The 24,625-nt window shown below is 41.6% G+C and overlaps 1 protein-coding gene across 8 annotated transcripts in view; it reads left to right on the plus strand.

Moving 5' to 3' along the window:
• The window catches only part of CMSS1 (cms1 ribosomal small subunit homolog), a 368,700-nt gene that overhangs the window by 267,857 nt on the left and 76,218 nt on the right, over positions 1–24,625 (plus strand). The window contains exon 1 of one of the 8 annotated variants that reach the window (XM_063630589.1): positions 83–232. The exons of the other annotated variants lie outside the window; for them this stretch is intronic. The gene's annotated coding sequence lies outside the window, so the exon portion shown is untranslated. Of the gene's footprint in view, positions 1–82; positions 233–24,625 lie in introns of those variants that run through there. 8 annotated transcript variants of the gene reach the window in all.

A 24,625-nucleotide genomic window follows, 5' to 3' on the forward strand; every position in this document is an offset into this window, starting at 1 on the left:
ACAGATAAGAAAACTCACTGTTATCATAACTTACAGCTTTAAGACTGGTAGTTAGTTAATGGTTTCTATTTTCTTCTATCAGTGAGAAATTATTCGTTTCCAGGAATCTCTTGGAGAGACAGCCCATAATATCTGAGTGAGGAATGAGCCAGCTTTGAAGACCCTAAACAGCAGCATGGCATTCATATTTCTGGTCAGAAGAATGCAGCTCTGGGAAACAGGGTCCCACAGGGTAACTATTTTTTGGTTATAGTCGAGCTCCAACAAATTTTATTTAGGAAGACTCTGTAGATGCCACACAAACACACCCATTTTTTATACCCTTACTTAAATTTATTGTTACATGTTTCTGTTTCTGTGAAGTCCATACATGTCACAAAATCTGTTTTTCAGCATGGTAGTCATAGACTTACCTTTGTTGACTTAAGACACCACCTAGTTTGAAGAGATATAATTCACCCCTTGGGTTTATTTTGTGAGAATGGCCTATTGTACATTCCACTATCTGTAGAATTAGCTTGCCTGTGGTTTTGAAAAAAGAACAAATTGAGAACTCTTGCCCTTGTGGTTTTATTTAATGTTTAGAAAAGTTCAAGTTTAATCTAGTACTTTGGGATGTATGTATTCTACTGGCTATATTTATGAAATTACAATTACTTTGCAGCAATTTCCAGCTCTAAATAAAATCATGTATGGATTTTATTGTTTAGGGTCAGACATGTTGGCAGTCAGTACCTGACAGGGTCAAAGTGAGAGTTTTTTTACTTAATGCTTCAGGATATTCAACATAAGACTCTCCAGAATATTCAACATAAGAATTAACTAAATAGTTTTACTTTATCTTGGGCTTGCTTGTGCCTGTAATTATTTGTTTGTTTTTATCTTGACCAACTAGTTAATTGCCAAAGGATTATTTTAGATAAGTAGTCCTTAAAGTATGTTGTGTGGAACAGCAGCATCAGCATTACCTGGGAACTTGCAAGAAATGAAACTTCCTAGACCCAACCCCAGGCCTACTGAATCAGAAACCCTAGGGGTGGAGCCCAGTGATCTGTATTTTAGCAAGCTCTCCATCTGATTCTAAAGCACAGCGAGATTTGAGAACCATTGTTTCAGACCATAATCATTGTGACATTTTCCCGTCTTGTCTCTGATGCCATGAAAAGCAAATGATTTTTGCTAAGAAACAAATATTAGTTGCTTAGTGCATGCTTCTTTATCTTGTTTGAAATATGAGGCCTACATTTAGTGTCACATTTTTTAAAGTGTTAGAATAATCAGTCTTAACTAAATTGTGTTTTCAACTTCATAAAAAAAATTTTTAACATCACCATTTCTTTGTTTGTTTGTTTGTTTGTTTAGAGAAGGGGGTCTCCCTATGTTGCCCAGGCTGGTTTCAAACTTCTGGGCTCAAGCAGTCCTCCCACCTTGGCCTCCCAAAGTGCTAGTATTAAGACATGAGCCACCGTGCCTGGCCTGATTCTTGCCATTGGAAGTTCTATAGTAGCTTTTGGTCAAAAGTACTAAGGTTGTGAGCATAACTATCAAAATAAAATTTATGTATGCTGAAGTTGACAGCTGAATTACAAAGAATATTTCTCCGTTATAGTTAATTTGTGTTATTTCTTCCTTTCATAAAATAATAATAATGCTTGTATTAAAATTCTGCTACCCCCATGCCAGCAGAAGGGAGCTCATTTTTTAAAATAAAGCCTCAGGCCACGAGACCCATGTCATTTGCTGCATGTCTAGGCTTCTAGATTATGCATTTGTGCCCCAGTTAAGCAAAAGCTCCATATTGTTATTTCATGTACATGTTTAAATAACTTTAATGGCAGCCTTTGGAGTGGCTCATTTTAAAAGTCCCTTTTAGTCTCCTACCTGCTATTTTTCACTAGCCCATTGAGTAGAGGGGTTTTTCATGCTACCCACGTAAAAATATGCAAATATTTATAAGCTTAGGTCCACCAAACTAGTTAATTTGGACCTAAATATGAATTTTGATCAAGGCTGCTTGCAAATTCACATTTTGGGCTCACTTTCAGATTTCAGATATATAGAAAAACTCAGAGAAAATGAATAAAGCCTTTCAGTGCTCCAAAGATTTGTTTAAAAGGAACAGCCACTAAAAACGGGAAAACAGTACAGTATTATGGGAAGTAAGAACCTTATGATAGCCGTGTCTCTTAAACAGAGCTTTATAAAGAGGAACTGATGTGGTTTTACTATGTCTATGCAAGGGATTTGACCGTAAAGCCATAAGTTAGAGAAATTGTCACTTACGTATAAACACGAGCATATGGATATTACAGATCAACCTCACTTTTTCCACTTATTTGTGTTCCCCAAACTGAATATTTATAAATCAAATCATAGTTTTCACTTGGTTCATATTATCATCTCAGAGCTGTTGCTTCTTTTTCACTTGCGTAGGTGGAATTTGGCTGCTAAAATACCTATCCCCAATCAGTCCCAGCCTTGCATCAAGTTAGGGAATTATAAATGAAGTAGCCACTATGTAAAAGGTAATGTAATGAATCCAAGAATTATCTTATAATGCAGAAACTCATTCCCTGTCCATGTCTTTAGCTTCAGATTTTTCTGTCATTTGCTGAATTGTGGCCCACTTTTAAATATGTATGTATGGTACAGATCTCTGCTGAATCTCCTAAACTAAGCCATATCCCCTAAAGTGGTAGTTTCCAGCCCAGGCTGCTCAATAGAATCACAAGAGAAACAGTCCTGATGAGTTGAATTAGAATCCCTGGATATGGAATTGTTTAAAAAGTGTCTAAGGTGATTCTACTGTACAACCAACCTGAAGTTTGCCAGAAGAGAACATTAATATTTTAGAACAGCTTATTATGGTAGATAGTGTGATTATAAACTAGTTAAAATGTTTCACACCAAGAGGACTAATGTTTTATATCTTCCCTTCTCCTTAAAGAATTCATTTCTTTCTGCTTCCTCATGTAGGGAAAAATGACTGACTTTTACTATAATAGCAGGGTCTTTTTATACATATGTTGCCCATTTGGGACTATGCTTTCTCCAAGTACTTGTAATTTCTCAAAAACATACATCAATCCAAAGTTCCTTTGCTTTTTTATCTCAGAAGCAAAAATATCCCCATTTCTTCCTCTCTTATCAACCAAGACCCCTCTGTGTTCCTCTTTCATCCTTCATCTCAGCATAGCTCTAAGATGCAGGCAAATAACATCCTTAAGCTTACAGGCTTTCCGTCTCTCATGAGGGAATGAAGTGCCTTTCCTCCAGCTGAAATGTTTATGAAGTACTTTTCAGCCACTGCAGTGTTCTGTCATTTTTGTCTGTCACTTGGGAATCAGAGCTATGCATGTGGATGATGACCCCCTCCTAAGTGGCCAAATAAAAGAAGTTACATATGTCTTTTATTCACTCTGTATTTCTCTGGAGACCTCGACTAGCAGGAAAAGAGGTGGTTACATTTTCATGAAGAGTAATATACTCCCAAGTTGCATTTTAATGGATAACTTAGCTCTGGGTTAGATTCTTCAGCATAAAGGTCACCACTTCTAATATAGAGGGTCATGAGTTTATTCATTGGACAAGTTAATCAAATGGCTGCTGTAGTTGAAAAGTACATCTGCATTTGAATAAAATATGATTCGTTTTAGAGAGCTAAACTTGATGTTTGGTTTCCTTCAGGTAATAAAATAGCCTTTAACGAAATAAACATGTACCTTTCTGCAGCGAACCTGCATAAAGAGCATAGAACAGTTGCATTTCCTTTCTGGTAGTGGTAGAGAGTTTTTGACCTGCCATGGGCTGCTTTATTTTATTCAGTCTCAAGTAGTTAACCTATTGAGCTGATTAGAAAACAACTAGAAGTCATTCAGTACCACAGAAGAAAGGGACAGAAAAGCCACAAAGTTAGTTGTACTTGTTTGGACATCAATATCATTGATTATATCATTCCAGGTATTACTACTGAGAAATGTCTTGGAATCAGCTGACCCCCTCTAGTTCTAATACCATAAAGGGGGGGAAAAATCCAGATTCTACTCTTATCTGTGTTTTATCACTTATAACAGTACCTAACTCCTAGTTGATACTCAAATACTTCTTTTACAATTTTTTTTAGCCCTAAGCCTGTCTACCCAGATCAAATACCTTTTTAAGAAAAATTAAACTGATATTTATTACCCACCAGGCTAAAGTCAAAAATATGTGCCTTCCTATGAATCACTGCAGCAATTTAGGGTAGAGCCTTTTTAAATTTTTGATAAAAATCATTGGAGAGTTGGGAGCAATGGCTAACCCATTTTTTCTTTTCTTTTTCTTTTTTTTTTTAATTTTTATTTTTTTATTTTTTGTAGAGGTGGTGGGGGCATCTCACTATGTTGCTTAGGTTGGTCTTGAACTCCTTGGTTCAAGTGATCCTCTCTCTTTTTTTTTTTTTTTTATTAATTTTTTTTGCATACAAAAACAATAAACATTTTCTAAAAATACATACAAACAAAAAGATGCGTATCAAACATATTAGGAAGGTTGCACATGGGAAGTTGGGGAATAGAAATGGGGGGTGGGAGTTAAAATAAATGAGAGAGGGACTTTATATGGATCAGTGATAATAACTCAATCCTCTATTTGACAAAGAAGAGGGAGAAGGAAGAGGAAGAAAAAGAAAGTGGGATAAAGGATCAGAAAGGGAGGAAAATAGAAAAAATTAGAGTATGACTCCAGGGTAGACCTGTTTTGTTGTCACTGAGTTGGTTGGTTGGTTTGTCTGTTGTATTCTTCATGTTTCGCCAAGTTGGCCAGACTGGTCTTGAACTCCTAGCCCGAAGTGATCAACCCGCCTCGCCCCCCAGAGTGCCGGGACCACAGGCGTGAGCCACCACGTCCAGCCCCCACATTGCTTCTGGCCTCCGTGGTAGACCTCCCAGACGGAGCGGCCAGGCAGAGGAGCTCCTCACTTCTACCCAGACACGGGGCGGCCAGGCAGAGGAGCTCCTCACTTCCCAGACGGGGCGGCCAGGCAGAGACGCTCCTCACTTCTTCCCAGACGATAGGTGGCCGGGCAGAGGCGCTCCTCACTTCTTCCCGGACGGGGCGGCCGGGCATAGGCGCTCCTCACTTCTTCCCGACGGGGCGGCCGGGCAGAGGCGCTCCTCACTTCTTCCCGGACGGGGCGGCCGGGCGGAGTCGCTCCTCACTTCTTCCCGGACGGGGCGGCCGGGCGGAGGCGCTCCTCACTTCTTCCTGGACGGGGCGGCGGGGCAGAGGCGCTCCTCACTTCCCAGACGATGGGTGGCCGGGCAGAGGCACTCCTCACTTCCCAGACGGGGCGGCCGGGCAGAGGCGCTCCTCACTTCCCAGACGGGGCGGCCGGGCAGAGGCGCTCCTCACTTCCCAGACGGTGGGTGGCCGGGCAGAGGCGCTCCTCACTTCCCAGACGATGGGTGGCCGGGCAGAGGCACTCCTCACCTCCCAGACGGGGCGGCCGGGCAGAGGCGCTCCTCACTTCTTCCCGGACGGGGCGGCCGGGCAGAGGCGCTCCTCACTTCTTCCCGGACGGGGCGCCCGGTAAGAGGCGCTCCTCGTTTCTTCCCGGACGGGGCGGCCGGGCAGAGGCGCTCCTCACTTCCCAGACGGGGCGGCCGGGCAGAGGCGCTCCTCACTTCCCAGACGGTGGGTGGCCGGGCAGAGGCGCTCCTCACCTCCCAGACGGGGCGGCCGGGCAGAGGCGCTCCTCACTTCCCAGACGGGGCGGCCGGGCAGAGGCGCTCCTCACTTCTTCCCGGACGGGGCGGCCGGGCAGAGGCGCTCCTCACTTCTTCCCGCACGGGGCGGCCGGGCAGAGGCGCTCCTCACTTCTTCCCGGACGGGGCGGCCGGGCAGAGGCGCTCCTCACTTCTTCCCGCACGGGGCGGCCGGGCAGAGGCGCTCCTCACTTCTTCCCGGACAGGGCGGCCGGGCAGAGGCGCTCCTCACTTCTTCCCGGACGGGGCGGCCGGGCAGAGGCGCTCCTCACTTCTTCCCGGACGGCGCGGCCGGGCAGAGGCGCTCCTCACTTCCCGGACGGGGCGGCCGGGCAGAGGCGCTCCTCACTTCCCAGACGGTGGGTGGCCGGGCAGAGGCGCTCCTCACTTCCCAGACGGTGGGTGGCCGGGCAGAGGTGCTCCTCACTTCCCAGACGATGGGTGGCCGGGCAGAGGCGCTCCTCACTTCCCAGACGATGGGTGGCCGGGCAGAGGCGCTCCTCACTTCTTCCCGGATGGGGCGGCTGGGTAGAGGCGCTCCTCACTTCTTCCCGGACGGGGCGCCCAGGCAGAGGCGCTCCTCATTTCTTCCCGGACGGGGCGGCCGGGCAGAGGCGCTCCTCACTTCCCAGACGGGGCGGCCGGGCAGAGGCGCTACTCACTTCTTCCCGGGCGGGGCGGCCGGGCAGAGGCGCTCCTCACTTCTTCCCGGACGGGGCGGCCAGGCAGAGGCGCTCCTCACTTCTTCCCGGACGGGGCCGCCGGGCAGAGGCGCTCCTCACTTCTTCCCGGACGGGGCGGCCGGGCAGAGGTGCTCCTCACTTCTTCCCGGACGGGGCGGCCGGGCAGAGGCGCTCCTCACTTTCTCCCGGACGGGGCGGCCGGGCAGAGGCGCTCCTCACTTCCCAGACGGGGCGGCCGGGCAGAGGCGCTCCTCACTTCCCAGACAATGGGTGGCCGGGCAGAGGCGCTCCTCACTTCCCAGACGGGGCGGCCGGGCAGAGGCGCTCCTCACTTCCCAGACGGTGGGTGGCCGGGCAGAGGCGCTCCTCACTTCCCAGACGGTGGGTGGCCGGGCAGAGGCGCTCCTCACTTCCCAGACGGTGGGTGGCCGGGCAGAGGCGCTCCTCGCTTCCCAGACGGTGGGTGGCCGGGCAGAGGCGCTCCTCGCTTCCCAGACGGTGGGTGGCCGGGCAGAGGCGCTCCTCGCTTCCCAGACGGTGGGTGGCCGGGCAGAGGCGCTCCTCGCTTCCCAGACGGGGCGGCCGGGCAGAGGCGCTCCCCACCTCCCAGATGGGGCGGCGGCCGGGCAGGGGCTGCAATCCCAGCACCCTGGTAGGCCAAGGCAGGCGGCTGGGGGGCAGAGGCTGCCGCGAGGCCAGACCACGCCACCGCACTCCAGCCCGGGCAACACCGAGCACTGGGTGAGCGAGACTCCGTCTGTAGTCCCAGTACCTCGGGAGGCTGAGGCGGGCAGAGCACTCGGCGTCAGGAGCTGGCGACCAGCGTGGCCAAGATGGCGAACGCGTGCGTGCAGCGAAAGGAGAAAAGGCAGGGAGTGGTCGCGCGCGCCGGCAGTCCCAGGCAGTCCGCGGCGCGGGCAGCAGCAAGCGGAGTAGATTGTAGCCTGGGCCAGAGAGGGAAAGAGAAGAAAGAAAGAAAGAGAGAGGGAGGGAGGGAGGGAGGGAGGAAGGAAGGAAGGAAAGCCATTTTTTCACTTTTAAAATTTACATATGGTAAAATTCACTTTTGTGTCTAGGACAGGTCTGTGATTCAGACAAATGTATACAGTAGTGTGATCACCACCATAATCAAAATGCAAAGCACTTCCATCACCCCCAGAAATCCTTCAGGGATTTGTAATCAGTCCCTCTCTCTATTCTCAACCCGTAGTAACTGCTGATTTTTTTCTATTCCTCTAATTTTACGTTTTCCTGAATGTCATATAAATGGAATCATAGCATTTTGAATATGGTTTCTTTCACTTAGCAGAATGTACTTGAGATAATATCCAAATTGTCATGTGTACCAACAGTTTGTTCCTTTTTGCTGCTGTTTAATGTGCTGTCATACAGCTGTACCGTAGTTTGCTAATCCACTTACCAGTTGAAGGACATTTGGGTTATTTTCTGTTTGGGGCAATTATGAATAAAGCCACTATTAATGTTCATGTAGAGGTTTTAAGTGAATGTAGCTTTCTTGTGAGTGTTTCTCTAAGAGTGGAATTACTGGGCTTTGTTGTAAATGAATGTTTAGCATCTTATAAAGAACAGCCAAACGGTTTTCCAAAGTGATTGTACTGTTTTGTATTCCCACCAACAGTGTATGAAAAATTCCAGTTGCTCAGCAACTTCACCAGCAATTGGTATTGGCAGTGGGTTAGTTTGGTTTTGGTTTTGGTTGACTGGGTTTTGCTTTCTTTTGTTTTTTTGGTCATTCTAATAGTGGTATCTCCTTGTGGTTTTAATTTGTATTTCCACAGTGACTAATGGTGTTGAGCATCTTTTCATAGACCTATTTTTCATCCAAGTATAGTCTTTAGTGCGGCATCTTTTCAAACCTTTTGCTTTTTTTGTTTAATTGTTTTCTTATTATTGAGTTTTGAGATTTATTTATATATTCTGAATACAAGGCTTTTTCAGATATATAACTTTCAAGTTTTTTTCCCCAGTCTTTGGTTTGCCATTTCATTATATTAATAATGTCTTTCACAAAGGAAAAGTTTTTGAGGAAGACCAATTGATCAGTGTTCTCTTATGGACTGTGCTTCTGGTGTTGTACCTAAGGAATCTTTTCCTAACACAAACTCACAAAGATTTTCTCCTATTGTTTCAACTATAATTTTTTTTTTTTTTAAGTCTCGCTCTGTCACCCAGGCTAGAGTGCAGTGGCGAGATCTCGACTCACTGCAACCTCCACCTCCAGGGTTCAAGTGATTCTCCTGCCTCAGCCTCTCGAGTAGCTGGGATTACAGGTGCCCGCCACCATGCCTGGCTAATTTTTGTATTTGTAGTAGAGATAGGGTTTTACCGTGTTGGCCAGGCTGGTCAGGAACTCCTGACCTGAAGTGATCTGCCCGCCTCAGCCTCCCAAAGTGCTGGGATTACAGGCATGAACCACTGCACCTGGCCCTAACTATAATTTTTTAAACTACTTTTGTAGGTTTTTAAAGTGAAATTTGGAAGCTTGCTGGGATGGAAAAGGCAGTGAAAGAGAGAAGTTCGCATTATATGTGTCCCTTGGACATCCCTTACCTAAACCAAAAGCTTAAATTGATACAGAAAAAAATAGTTTCATTTCAGAAGTTAATATAGGTTTTCAGTGTAACGTTCAGACATTATGGAATACAGATACCCAGATCCCCCAAAACTAAAAATAATGCAAATGAGTAAGTTATTATTGTCAGAGGAAATATATGAAGACATAGCTAATATATGGATAACTAAATTATTCATTTTCTGATTGAAATTAACTTTTGAAACCTAACTCATTTCAAAATCTTTGTATTTGTAGAAAATGAATATTCTGCACATTGATAATTCATAATAAATTGCTGAGAAAACGATTACATTTTCAGAAGTGTCAGAGCACACCAGTTTCCTCAGTCTTACACAGACATCAAGTTCTTGCTCTTTCCTTTCTCTCCTTCTCTGCAGTTTTCTCTCCTTTTTCTCCTCATCACTCCCTTGAGTCTCCCATTTTTCTTGCTAATCCTGACATATCTTCTCGTCCTTGTGCCTTGTAATTTCTTTTTCTTCATATTTTCCTCTCTCTTCTCTATCTGCCCCACTTTTTAGTATCTTTTAATTCACTACAATATGAAACCAGTTTCTTTCTCTGGGTAGTATTTATTTAGTGAGCTCTTTTTTTCCTTTTTGTGATTTAAATGTTTATTTTTTGTTATTTTTATTTTTTGTCCTTCTGACTCAGAAATTTTTTAGAAGCACTAAGTAAGTCACTGTTTGCATGTACTTGAATCAATCATGGTTTACACTCTCCAGAGAGAAAGTATCCTTTGATGAAATAAGGACATTTCCCACCTCTGCTCTGTAAAGCACCAGTATTAGAAGGCATCAGTGAGGATCATTTTATCCATTTCCCTACCAGTAAAGTATCCAAGAGTAAAAGTTATATAATATAGTTAACATGAAGTGTCTAGACATAGCTACTTTGCTAATACATTCCAACGTCTAGCTCTTGTTTTCAGTGGCTTAAAGATATGTAGTAATCTTATTGATCTGCTTTCCAATTTTTCCGGCTGTATTTGCCCTACAGGAAGTATTTTATTAATTAGAGTTCAGTTGCATTTTCTAATATTACTACATGCATATCCACAAGCAAAACCATCCAGAGAGATTTACTTGGTTTTCTTGTTCTTTCCTACTTAACAATGCTAGCTAATACTCTTCAAAATTAAATATTTTCTTTGTTTTTACTAACTTTATGCAAGTAATGGATTAACTGAATTTAAAGCCCTAAAGAGTAGATGGAGATGAAGATATGAAGATTTTTCTGCATCCACCTATAAGTCAAAGCCTCATGTCAAGCAAAAAGGATAGGAAGCAGAAACATTTCTAAAACTGAACAATTTAACAGACTAGAACTAGAACCCATTATGGTTCTTTATATGATATTTGATAACTGAATCACTTTACTGATGTCTTACCTTTGAGTGAAAAGGTAGTATAATATAAATACAAATTTCATAGGCATTTGTATGAAGTAAGAATTCATTGCTCGTTAATAATCTGGAAAAGAAGACACCCGTGGCTAATTGAGGAAGATTTAGTCAGGCTTTTTAAGTAGAATGTCATATTAGGAACAACTGGATTCTAGTCTTCATTTTTGCCACCTGCTAGTTCAGTGACCTGGAGCAAGTCTTGTCTTCCGTTTCCTAGGCCGTGAAATGTAGGAATTGATTCAGATGATCTCTAAGACCTCCTCTAGTACTGAACAAAATTGGAGGGAGGAAATAGTACACTCATCTTCCCTACTCCCCCCACTACCGCAAAGCCAGCTAGCTTTTCTCCTGATAGGAGTGCGTGGAGCCACAGAAAACTTCACTGACATTTATCTCAAAGCTCATTGCTTCACTGTCTGCAGCTGATCCTTCTGAGCTCCTTCCGTGGAGGGCTTGTTCCAAGGGCAGTCCCTCCCTGAACTATGAAGCACTCTATGAATGCCCCCTTCTAGTAAGGCCCCAGGCATCTTTGTCCACATGGATCCATTGTGCAGCTGTTTGCTATTGTTTTCTTCAAGATTCAAATTTAACTGTCCCGATCTTCTAAGTCTTTAAGATAGTCAGGGGAACATTAGCTCACTGAAAATAATTGAAAACACCTTTTGGAAAAGTGCAGCTGGGAATGCAAGCATGGGATTCAATCATGCTGGTTGTGATTTTTCAGGGAAGAGATTATTCCTCTACCTTATAACATCTTCTAAGAAATTTAGAGAAAGCAATTCCAGCTCTGATTTTCTGAGTCATAGTCTTTGAGAACAAAACAGGCGACAGAGATGCATGACTTGCCCAGGGCCTCCCAGTGGTAGGTTATGAAACTGTTCTGCAATCCCCTGCCTGGGCTCTTTCTCTGCAACACTAGCCTCTGCCTTTCCAAAGCCAAACAGACCATCCTGGGGTTGCAGTCATGTTCTCTGTAGCATTTCCCATTGCCTTTGACCCTGAGTCACTCCGATCATGAAATAAGGCTGTATTTAATTAGGACACCCAAATGCTCAGGAAAACCTCTCCATCAGAACTGCACAACTTGTCTCATCACCACTGTCCTAGGAGCTCTCTTCAGGTATGCCAGTGCTGACAGGCTGACTGGCCTCTCCTGTCCTCCCTAGAGTTTGTGTGCTTCATTCCATCCCATGTTGTCTAAAGTATATTTTAAGAAAACTTGAAATGAGTGCAGAGGTTAAACATTTCAAAGTAGCTTGGGATTACAAGTAATTTTAACCCAAGGTCATTTGGAAAATGTCATTCTTGAAACCCTACCTTAGGCCCGGGCACAGTGGCTCACGCCTGTAATCCCAGCACTTTGGGAGGCTGAGGTGGGCAGATCACGAGATCAGGAGATCGAGACCATCCTGGCTAACACGGTGAAACCTTGTCTCTACTAAAAATACAAAAAATTAGCCGGGCATGGTGGTGGGCTCCTGTAGTCCCAGCTACTAGGGAGGCTAAGGCAGGAGAATGGCGTGAACCTGGGAAGCGGAGCTTACAGTGAGCCACGATTGCGCCACTGCACTCCAGCCTGGGCGACAGAGCGAGACTCTGTCTCAAAAAAAAAAAAAAAAAAAGAAACCCTACCTTTAAGGGGTGTGCATGTATGTATGTGTGTCCATGTTCACCTTCTTTTTCCGAAACAAAATGTTTTAATAAATGAACTTTGTGGAATTTGATTGGAAAGACTCATGTTTTGTAAGGGAAGAAGCAGTGTAAGAAATTAGGTAACAAGAGCAGCCAGTTTTAAAGATGCATGCTGATAAATGCTTTGCAGCACAAGTCTTCTACCCTGTTCCCAGCCATAAGCATAATAAGTTATTCTGTCACCAGAAATGTAGCCATATTCTAACTTATGTGCCTGACTTACATTACAAAAGCATACTAGCTTCTCAATTTCCCACATATTCTTTGTATCTGAAGCCACTTGAGTATCCCAAATTCCTGTTTCTGCCATCTCTGACAAGAATAAAAATAATGTTGGAAAACTAACCATTTTCTACCAGTATCATTAGGCAGAAGTAAAATCCTTTTTCTAGACATATTTCCAATATTTTCTTTAAGACAGGATTATTTGCTCAGTGTCTCCTCTCGTGATTCACAGGTACATTGTTCAATTCCACGTTGGGCCTGAGTAAGTATTAATTGAAACTGTAAAGGCAGTATATAGCATGGTGGTTAAGAAGTCAGGTTCTAGGGTCAGATTTCTCAGGTTGGAATCTTAATGCTGATCTTTACCAGCTATGTGTCCTAGGGCAAGTTGCTTGATCTCTCTGGACCTTATTTGTGCCACATATGTAAAATGGGGTTGCAGATATTAATATCTATTTCATAGGGCTATTATGAGCAGTGGTCCTCAAAAATGTACTCTGTAAAGAACTTAGAAAAAATGCATACTTCCTCACACATTTTTAAGTTGGATCTGAAACTTTTTATCATGGCTTTCAAAGTTTATTTTTGTTAAATGGGAGGTAGAAAAGAGTAAATATTCTGTAACAGTATTAAATAAGAATTGATTGTGATTGAAAATAGTTGACATGCTGGCTAAAGATGTCCTGATGAAAGCATGTGTCCCTGAAACCAGTAGTATTTCCCGTCATAGCATATTTTGGATTCCAGGAGTCTGTTTACCCCAAAGACAATGGTATACAAGATAATGAACTGTAATAAGATTTGTTTTCAGTGAGAAGTTTGGCTTTTTTTTTTTTTTTAACATGGAAAAGCCAACATGAATGTAGTTGGATTCTCAGGCGGGCTAAAAAATAAAGTACAAATGGAAGTTAAGGTCTAAAGACAAATTTCCTTAAAATACCCTTGCATGTGCATATCTTGTATTTGCATGCCCAGAAAACATACCCCAGTTGAAAGGCCACTAGTTATGAGGGTTAAATGAGTCAATGCATGTTAAGCTCCTAGAATAACGCCTGGTATCTAGTATGCACTGAGCAAACATACATTATTGCTATTATTATTTTAGGTTCTCCCTTTAGAAAAAAAAATATGCTTACTCTGAGGTCCTACCTTGTCCTCATGTCTTATCTCCCTGCATTCAGCATCCTTTAGAATTAAGTGACTAAGGATCAGAAGTATCTATTACCTCTGTATTAGGATCATGGTTCCATTCTTCTACAAGACAAACTCATTCCAGGAGTTAACAACGGGGACTTTCTGGTCAAATTCTATTCAGTTTGGCTATCTATAAATATGACATTCTCCTGGATACACATAACTCTCACTACCTATGGATCCAGCCTGATGCTAAAGGTTCCATAAATTGAGAATTTGTGGGGTTTCATAAATACCTTAAAGGAGTAGAGGTTACTAGATAACTGCAGAAATAGAATACAGAATGGAAAAAATTGAAGTGTAAAATTTTAAAAGAAAAGGTTAGCTCATTTTAAACATACTCTATGCACTGGCCATCAGACACTTAGAAATCTCAAAATCAAAACAGGGACCCCTGGCCTAACATATTACCAGATATGCTGAGTTGAGCAGCTTATGTCATTAGATATTAGTTCTGTGTTTTTATAGCTGATGTCTTCTGCAACTTTTTAGTTACCAAAACAATGTATGTTCGTTTTAGAAAAGTCAGATAATCCAGAAGGAGAAAATGAAAGTCACTGATTTTCTACCACCTAGGGATAAAGATTTTGATACATATCTTCTCATTATTTTTCTTACAAAAAATATATACTTTTAATTTTTTAAGTAAACTATTTACTTTGAGATAATTGTGATTCACATGGATTTATAAGGAATAATGCAGAGTGATTCCACATACTCTTCAACCAGTTTCCTCCAATGGTAACATCTTACGGAACTATAGTGGAATGTCACAACCAGTATATTTACATTGATACAGCTTAGAAAACATTTCTGTCACCACAAGGATCCCTCATGTTCCCCTTTTATAGCCACAACCATTTTCCTCCCATCCCCTACTCTCTCCTGAAACCCTGGCAATCACTACTTCTCCATTTATATAATTTTGTCACTTCAAAAACAGTATATACATAGAATCATACAACATGTAACCTTTTAGGATTGACTTTTTTTTCACTTATCATGTAGCACAATTTTCTGAAGAGTTATCTAGGACATCTGAGTTTTTTCCATTTTTTGGCTATTACAAATAAAACCACCATAAAGATTTGTGTACAGGTTGTTGTGTGAACATAAGTTTTCATTTCCCTGGGATGAATGCCCAGGAGTGCAGTTGCTGGGTTCATATGGTAGTTTTATAGAGTGACTGTACCAACTTACATTCCTACCAGCAATGTATGAGTGATCTAATTTCCCTGCACCCTTGCCAACATTTGGTGTCATCACTGTTTTTTTAATTTTAGCAATTCTGATAGATGTATAGTGATATTTCATTTTGATTTTCATTTGCATTTTCCTAGCAGTTAATGATGTGGGACATCTTTTCATCACTTGTCATCTATATATCCATTTGGATGAAATGCTGGCTCATGTCTTTTGCCCATTTTCTAATTGAATTGATTGGATTGTTTTTTATTGTTAAGTTTTAAGAGTTCTTTATATTTTTTAAATGGTTGTCCTTTCTCACATATATAGTTTGGTACATTTTCTCCCAGTATCAAGATATTATTTTCATTCCCTTAACAGGATCTTTCATGCAGCAGTCTTTTGTTTTGATACAGTTTAACTTATCAATTTTTTTATGGGTTATACTTTTGGTGTTAAGTATAAAAACTCTTTGTCTAGGCAGAGATCCCAAAGATTTTCTCTTATTTTCTAAGAGAATTTTACGTTTTACATTTAACTTCATGATCCATTTTGAATTCATTTTTGTTTAAGGTGGTAGACTTGAGTTCAGATTCATTTTTTTCCTATGGATGTCCAATTTCTCCAGCACCATTTGTTGAAAAAGCTGCCTTTTTTTTTTTTTTTTTTTTTTTTTTGAGACAGTCTCTCTCTGTCACCTAAGCTGGAGTGCAGTGGCACGATCTCGGCTCACGGCAAGCTCTGCCTCCCGGGTTCACGCCATTCTCCTGCCTCACCCTCCGAAGTAGCTGGGACTACAGGCACCCGCCACGACACCTGGCAATTTTTTGTGTGTGTTTTTTTAGTAGAGACGGGGTTTTATCATATTACCCAGGATGATCTTGATCTGCTGACCTTGTGATCCACCCGCCTCGGCCTCCCAAAATGCTGGGATTACAGGCATGAGCCACTGCACCCGGCCAAAAGCTGTCTTTTGTTGGTTGAGTTGCTTTTGCACTGTTGTCAAAAACCAGGCAGGCATATTTGCATGGTCTGTTCACAGATTCTCTGTTCTTTTTCATTAATCTATATGACTATCCCTTTACCAGTACATACAGTCTTGATTACTATAGTTTAAAAAGTCTTGAAATAGGTACACTGATTCCTCCCACTTTCTCTTCTTTTTCAACACTGTTTTAGTTATTCTATTTACCTTTCCCTTTCCATATAAATTTTAGAATCATCTTGTCTATATCTACAAAAATCTTGCGGAGGTTTTAGTTGGAATTCCATTAACACTATATATCAATTAGGGATAAATCGACGTATTTGCTATGTTAAGCACAGTTGGCCCTTCATACCCTTGGGTTCTGTATCCGTGAATTCAACCAACTACGTATCAAGAATATTTTTTAAAAAACTATTTAAAAAACAATTAAAAATAATACATATTTAAAAGCAACATACTACAGTGAACTTATTTTTGACAGTCATACCAAGAACATGCATTGGAGAAAGGACAGTCTCTCCAATAAATGGTGCTAGGAAAACTGGACATTTATATGCAGAAGAATGAAACTTGACCCCTATCTCTTGCCTAATACAAAAATTAAACCAAAATGAATTAAAGACTTAAATATATAAGACTTCAGACTATGAAACTGAAACAGGAAAACATTGGAGAAACTTTTCAAGACATTGGTCTGGGCAAAAATTTATTGAACAATACCCCACCAGCACAGGCAACCAAAGCAAAAATGGACAAATGGGATCACATCAACTTAAAAAGCTTCTGCCCAGCAAAGGAAACAATCAACAAAGTGAAGAGAAACCCACAGAATGGGAGAAAATATTTGCAAACTACCCATCTGACAAGAGATTAATAACCACAGTATATAAGGAGCTCAAACAACTACATAAGAAAAAAATGAATAATCCAATTTAAAAAATAGGCATAAGATTTGAATAGACATTTCTCAAACGAAGACATACAGATGACAAACAGGCATATGAAAAGGTGCTCAAAATCATTGATCATCAGAAAGCTGCACATCAAAACTGTAATGAGATATTATCTTACCCCAGTTAAAATGACTTTTATCCAAAAGACAGGCTGGAAAGGATGTGGAGAAAAGGGAACTCTCATACACTGTTGGTGGGAATGAAAATTGGTACAACCACTGTGGACAACAGTTTGGAGGTTCCTCAGAAAACTAAAACTAGAGCTACCATATGATCCAGCAATCCCACTACTAGGTACATACCCAAAAGAAATGAAATCAGTATAGCAAAGAGAGATCTACACTCCCATGTTCATTGCAGCACTGTTCACAATAGCCAAGATTTAGAAACAACCTAAGTGCCCGTGAACAGATGAATGGATAAAGAAAATGTAGTACTTAAACACAATGGATACTATTCAGCCATAAAAAATAATGAGATCCTGTCATTTACAACAACATGGATGGAACTAGAGGTCATTATGTTAAGTGAAATAAGCAATGCACAAAAAGACAAACATCACATGTTCTTACTTATTTGTAGGATGTAGAAATCAAAATAATTGAACACATTTTGATGGAGAGTAGAAGGATGGTTACCAGAGTCTGGGAAGAGTAGTGGGGGGGGGAGGAGATGGGGGTAGTTAAGGAGTACACAAAAAATAGAAAGAATGAATAACACCAAGTATTTGATAGCACAACAGAGTGACTATAGTCAGATTAATTTAATTGTACATTTTTAAGTAACTGAAAGAGTGTAATTGGATTGTTTGTAACACAAAAGATAAATGCTTGAGGGAATGGATACCTTATTTCCCATGATGTGATTATTATACATTGCTTTCCTGTATCAAAATATCTCATATACCCCATAAATATATACACCTATTATGTACCCACAAAAATTAAAAATAAAAAAATTTTAAATGAAAGCCAATACAGTATAACAACTATTTACATAGCACTTATATTGCATTACACCCTGGGCCACAGATCATACCAGTCTGTGGCCTGTTAGGAACCAGGCCACAAAGCAGGAGGTGAACAGCAGGCAAGCCAGCATTACTGTCATTACTCCACTTCCTGTCAGATCAGCAGCATTAGATTCTCATAGGAGCACGAACCCTATTGTGAACTGCAGAACTGCACATGCGAGGGATCTAGGTTACATGCTCCTTATGAGAAAGACTCTAATTCCAGTTGCCCTGAGATGAACAGTTTCATCCCCAAACCACCAACCATCCCATCCGTGGAAAAATTGTCTTCCACAAAACCAGTCCCTGGTGCCTAAAAGGTTGGGAACCACAGTTGTATTAGATATTGTAAGTAATCTAGACATTTTTTAAAGGCTCTAGGAGGATCTGCATGGATTATATGCAAATACTGTGCTATTTTATATCACTGACTTGAACATCCTCAGATTTTGGTATCTGAAGGGAGTCCTGGAACCAGTCTTCTATGCATATGGAGGCACAACCCGGTATTCCAATCCATGAACACAGTATATCTCTATTTTTAGATATTTGATGTCTTTCATGAACATTTTGTAGTTTTCAGTATACAAGTCTATATATATACATGTTTTGTTGGATTTACATCTAAAAGTGAGATTGCACTCTGTTTTTAAAGCCATGTATTTGTGAACATGTACATCATGAATATTTTCTAAACTATTAGGTTATTTTCAGCACCATTAATAGATTCTAATAATTAGTTCTGGATTTGAATATTCTTTGTTATTCAGCAAATATCGCAAAGACTACTTGGTTATTAAATTTTTCCTAGCCCAGGATTAGGCCTCCATTTCAACAAAATACTCAGCTGGATACTTGCTACCTTCTAAGTTGCAATGGCTTTGTTGCACTTTTTCTGAATTGCTTTGTGTTATATTTTTACTCAGTAGAAACTCTTATCATTTATTTTGTTGCTTTTTTAAAATTTCATCAACAATGGCATATCTGGCAAGGTAATAGTGATTTTTAATGTTTAGTTAGGCATAGTAATGGTACGTGCCACATTGCTATTTGAAAAATCTAGTAAAACAAGAATAGCAACAAGACCATAGGTCAGGGACTACTTTGACTCTTGGCTGTGCTATAATTTGTTATTGCCAACCCACTGGAGTCTGTACTGTTTGCAGCACAGCCAGCTGAAAGCCCCCCTGTGATTCCCTCACCAGTTAGCAGATTCACATTTTATGACAGGTAGAAAAACAAACTACACGGTACCTGTATTAGTGATGATAAGCTTCAGCAGAAGGAGGTAACGAGAAGTAAAGAAACAAGCACTGTGTTTTAGAGTGAAAAACCCTGTATTTGAATGCCATTTCCACTATTTAACCAGCTCTTTGACCTTAGGCCAGTTACTGAACTTCTCTCAGGCTAAACTTTCTCATCTGTAACATGACGACTGGAATGGCTACCTCACAGGATTCTTGAAATTAAATAAGTTAGTGTATTAAAGTATTCAGCATGGTACCAGGCAGATAGCAAGCATTCAAGAATTGTTAGCTATAATTGACTGACTCTATAAGTTTTATTTGTATTATTCATAATTGAACTTCGGCTCCTGCTGCTAATCAATACCAGTACATGCAAGGAAGTTATTTTTGTGCATATATTTCTTCCCTACTGGAGTATAAGTACCTACAGCCCTGAAAACTTTACATGCCTCAGTGTGTAGCATAGCAGTGCCTTCCGAAGAATGTTGAATGTCATTGCCATATACAGAGGTGGAAACTCACCATGAAAACAAACCATTAGCAAGGATCTATTTTCAAAAATGCCTTTCTTAAACTAGGAAAATATTTTAGGGATCTCAACTGGCTTCCTTAAACTAGGAAAACATTTTTAAAGATTCCAGCTGATAAGAAAGACTTGATTCATTGCCTGGAACTAGATACTTCTCAATTTGGGATTATAAATAATGCCAGTTAAGATGGTGTTGGATTCAGCCATGCATGGGATGTGGAGTAGAGTGGTGCAGGAAGCAGGTTTTTGCTTTCCTGATTGCAGAAGTCTTCTTTATATATTAAAAGGGAGTTTTCAGATTTCTGCCAATGATCATTTTTCATTTGTAACCCAGAGAAGTTTTGAACTGTCATTCTGCAGGCTTTTTCAGGAAGCTTAAATGCAGGATTGAATTAATCAGAGAATACAGTACTGGGTTTCTGCTTTTTTTAGTTTTGAAATTGACTTAATGTGGGTAATAGACTGAATATTTATCATCTTAGTACGCACACTAGGAGCAATCAAATATAACATTACATAGTTCCTTTAAAAAGATACCAAGAGTCTCATATCAGTACACCCTTTAAAGCATAGAGATGCATAATCCTATCAGAATTGTTCATATGTGCATTAAACGAGTAAGCTATCATCTTTCCAAATTTTCTGATAAGATTTTATAAGAAACAAGTATACAAGGGTAAGGAAGGTAGAGGAAGAAGAGAGCTGGTCTTGTAGCTAGGATGGTAGGAAAAGCCCCTGCCAGCCTCTAGGTGATATAAAAGTATTTGTATCAGTCTAATTATGTATCCTTAACTAAGTCATTTAACTTTTCTGAGCCTCATTTCCCTGTTTACACAGGGGAATTATAATGTTTCTGTCTTCCTAAGGTGATGAGCAAACAAGATTATCTCTAGAAAACTATATAAATGTACCATGTTATTCATTCCATAAATATTTATTAAACACCCACCGTGTGCCAGACACTGTCCTAGGGATAAGGTTAAAACCTCTCATAAGATATGTTCTGTAGCAGTGGGAACCTAAGAGGCCACCAAGGAAAGCCAGACATTTGAACCACTTAAGTATGGTGAAGTATCATAAGTATGCAGAGGTAGAACATTCCAGGTGTGGTTATGGAACTGAGTTGCTGAGAGTGGGCAGAGGGTTTTGGAGTTGAAGAATTCTGAAGCCACAGTGTTATAAAGATCATCCATGTTCAAGTTGAGATTAACCACAACTGGGAGGGAATTAGGAGAGAAAAAAGTTTGACACAGTTGTCAAAAGTCCTTATTAAAGAAAGTGCAATGATGAGGAGAGGCAGAACTGAGGAATGGGCAAGTGTGGCATGAGCCGTGAGAGCAGAGGTGTTTTGATAAGAGAATGGAAAGGAATGGCCTGGAAGTGGCATGATGGGCTGGGACAATGCTGCCACTCAGATTTTGGTGTGTGGGCTCTGGGGGCACAAGTAGCCTTCTCAAGATATTCAAGGGTTGTACATCCTGGGGAAAGGGTTGGACAAGAGATAGAACAGGACTTAGAATGAGGAGTCTGTGGAAAGGGTAAAATGTAGGAGTCCCAAAAATAGCAATATTTGTCATTTGTTGAACACCGAGAATGTACCATGTACTATACTTGGCTGTCTTATACATTATAATATTACCAGACCCTGCAAAGTAATTACTATCATCTGGATTTTACAGATTAGGTCATAAGGCACAGTGAGGCCATATGCATTTAAGGTTACACAGCAAGTCCACATTTGAATCATTAAATCCAGTTCTGCCTGGCCGCAAAGCTGTGCTTTTGCATGGTTCTACATGTCTTCAGAGAGATTCAGAGCACACCACGGGAAGGATTTGGAGGCAAGTCAGAGAGGAAGGGAAGAATCAGAGGGAAGAATGCAAAATTATACAGGAATGAAAATACAGTAAGTGAGAGGACTATTGACCCTTGAGGCCTACATTTTTGTTGGTAGCTGAGAATACCAAGATGATGAGAAATAGCATCACTGAGATATCTGGTGGAGTGTGAGACCTCGCAAGGTTAGTATCGCCTTGCTGCATATTCGGGTGAAGTGCTGTGGAGAAGGTGTCCTGGTGTCTTTTGAAGAGAATTCTTTCAGGCAGTTCATGAGGAAGATCAGTTTTTCCTGATTCTTCCATTCCTGGTGGAGTGGTTGACCAAGATTTAGCTTCCTTGTGTGTTAGTGGTCAGTTTTTTAGCCCAGGTATATGGAGAACAGAGAAGAAAGTGTGTGATGACAGTGGCATCTCACTTGCATGCATGTGGGATATCAGCCTTCAGATTTTGGAATACCTTGACCACTTTTGTACTTGGGGGCCTCTGAAGCTGGGTGGTACATACTGGAATTCTCATTAGACTATGGTGAAAAGTAAACACATGTATTAGCCTCTCCTGAGTGGTAGCAACCAGTTACTTTCTGAGACAGCATTATACTAAGACTGAGAAAGAATCCCAGGCACAGGTAATGTCCTACTTTCCTTTACTGAGAGACAGTTAATACTACAGCTAAAATGACAGCTCCCCACTGCCTATGAGGAGAAGGAGTGCATTGACTTCGGTGACTGAGGACACAGACCAGGACCAGAGACTTTTGTGGGAAGAAGCTTTGATATTTGGTGGGAGGAATGGTCCAGCTTTGCAGGCAGGTAACAGTGGCCTCAGGTAAAGTAGATCGGGTTAGAAGAAGCAAAGAAAAAGGCAGAGAGGCAGCAACCGAAGAGACTTTCACAACCTTGCTTTTGGTGAAGTACTTCCATTGGAATTCTTGATTGTGATGGAAATAAATACACCCTTCAAAGTAACACATGCACTGTCTGACCCAGTCCAACACAGGAGGGGTTGGGATGTTTTTTTGTTTGTTTGTTTTGGTTTTTTTTTTTTTTTTTGAGACGGAGTCTCGCTCTTTCACCCAGGCTGGAGTGCAGTGGCGCGATCTCGGCTCACTGCAGGCTCCGCCCCCCGGGGTTCATGCCATTCTCCTGCCTCAGCCTCCCGCGTAGCTGGGACTACAGGCGCCTGCCACCGCGCCCGGCTAATTTTTTTTTTGTATCTTTAGTAGAGATGGGGTTTCACCGTGTTAGCCAGGATGGTCTCGATCTCCTGACCTCGTGATCCGCCCACCTCGGCCTCCCAAAGTGCTGGGATTACAGGCGTGAGCCACCGCGCCCGGCCTGTTTTGGTTTTTTTTTATGATACTTTAAGTTTTAGGGTACATGTGTACAACATGCAGGTTAGTTACATATGTATACATGTGCCATGTTGGTGTGCTGCACCCATTAATTCATCATTTAACATAAGGTATGTCTCCTAATGCTATCCCTCCCCCCTCCCCTCACCCCACAACAGGCCCCGGTGTGTGATGTTCCCCTTCCTGTGTCCATGTGTTCTCATTGTTCAATTCCCACCTATGAGTGAGAACATGCAGTGTTTGGTTTTTTGTCCTTGCGATAGTTTGCTGAGAATGATGGTTTCCAGCTTCATCCATGTCCCTACAAAGGACATGAACTCATCATTTTTTATGGCTGCATAGTATTCCATGGTGTATATGTGCCACATTTTCTTAATCCAGTCTATCATTGTTGGACATTTGGCTTGGTTCCAAGTCTTTTCTATTGTGAATAGTGCTGCAATAAACATACGTGTGCATGTGTCTTTATAGCAGCATGATTTATAGTCCTTTGGGTATATACCCAGTAATGGGATGGCTGGGTCAAATGGTATTTCTAGTTCCAGATCCCTGAGGAATCGCCACACTGACTTCCAGAATGGTTGAACTAGTTTACAGTCCCATCAACAGTGTAAAAGTGTTCCTATTTCTCCACATCCTCTGCAGCACCTGTTGTTTCCTGACTTTTTAATGATGGCCATTCTAACTGGTGTGAGATGGTATCTCATTGTGGTTTTGATTTGCATTTCTCGGATGTTAAGAGGATAACTAAATATCCTTGGAAATGGGATAATAAGGAAAGAGAAGTGAAAGTAGCCTAAGATGTGCACAGAAGAAATTGGATCCTCATCAGTGTGATTTCTGTTTCTCCACAGGTGTGAGATCTCTTTTCTTCAAATTACTCCAGTACTTTATCTGTACCTCTCTTGTAACACTTTTTATATTCCATATTGTTTTGTATTTTTTGTGTTTTTCCTACTTCCATTACTAAACTATTAATTCTTTGAAGGCAAGGACAATGCCAGGCTGCATTCTGTGTCCTCTGCCATGCTTTGCATTCAGCAGTTACTCCGTGTTTGACTAAATTCATGACCCCAGGGACACTGCTTCCTCTGGGTTTGTTCATTTACTTGGCTACGAAAGACAATAATTTGCAAAGCCAACTTTCTCGTTTTTCTGAGATCAGTGACTAAATTATATTAAAAGTATTTTACAGTGCTATAAGTGTATAGGAGAGAGGTTTTCTGTTTAGGGAATGTTGCTAAGCCCTGTCATCAAAAATAGCCTTTCCATCTACCACTAAGTTCTGCCAGGGCACAGCAGATTGGCAAGAGCAGTTGAAAGGAAAAAGCAATGTAATGCCCTCTGCTCATGGTACTACAGGTGCCAGTGGAGGAAAAAAGTGTGACATTGAGGCTTGGGAGGCTAAGTGCTGTAAAAACGAAGCAGACCGACTGTGGGTACACAGATCTAGTCTTTGTGAAATACCTTCCCTGACTTTTGTATATTCCTGTGCACCCTGTGATTGTAGGCCAGGAGTCTTTAATAGGAAACTGGTGATTTGAAGTCTCCCCACATAAGCAGACCAAGCAGCTTTTTGAAAGAAGCCTACTCAGACCATGGAGAAGGCAGCAGCTCACAGTGGCAGCAAGAGCTGTGGGACAGCAAGAGTCAGCCAGAAACATACATGCGGAACCCGAAGTCTTGAGCACAGCAGGAGGTTGGGCAAAGCTGCTCCATTCTGAAGGTTATTATGGCCCCACTGGGGGCTGCCACACAAGTACTGGCATGAAAGCAAACCAGTGATGGGATAACTTTTAATATTTGCAAAATCTACTCTAAGTGTGAGCTCCTTTGTGTGACTGAAGATCTAGAGTCTTTAGGAGTTTGTTCCTCAAAACTTGAATCAGGTTTTTTCTAGGCAAGTTGGAAGCACGGATTGGGCAGGTAACAACAACCATTCTTCATGTTGAGCAAAAAGGAGGTGTGGGCAGTTAAGGGCCAAA

The sequence above is a fragment of the Symphalangus syndactylus genome, chromosome 21 (assembly GCF_028878055.3).
Source record: "Symphalangus syndactylus isolate Jambi chromosome 21, NHGRI_mSymSyn1-v2.1_pri, whole genome shotgun sequence".
Lineage (NCBI taxonomy): Eukaryota > Metazoa > Chordata > Mammalia > Primates > Hylobatidae > Symphalangus > Symphalangus syndactylus.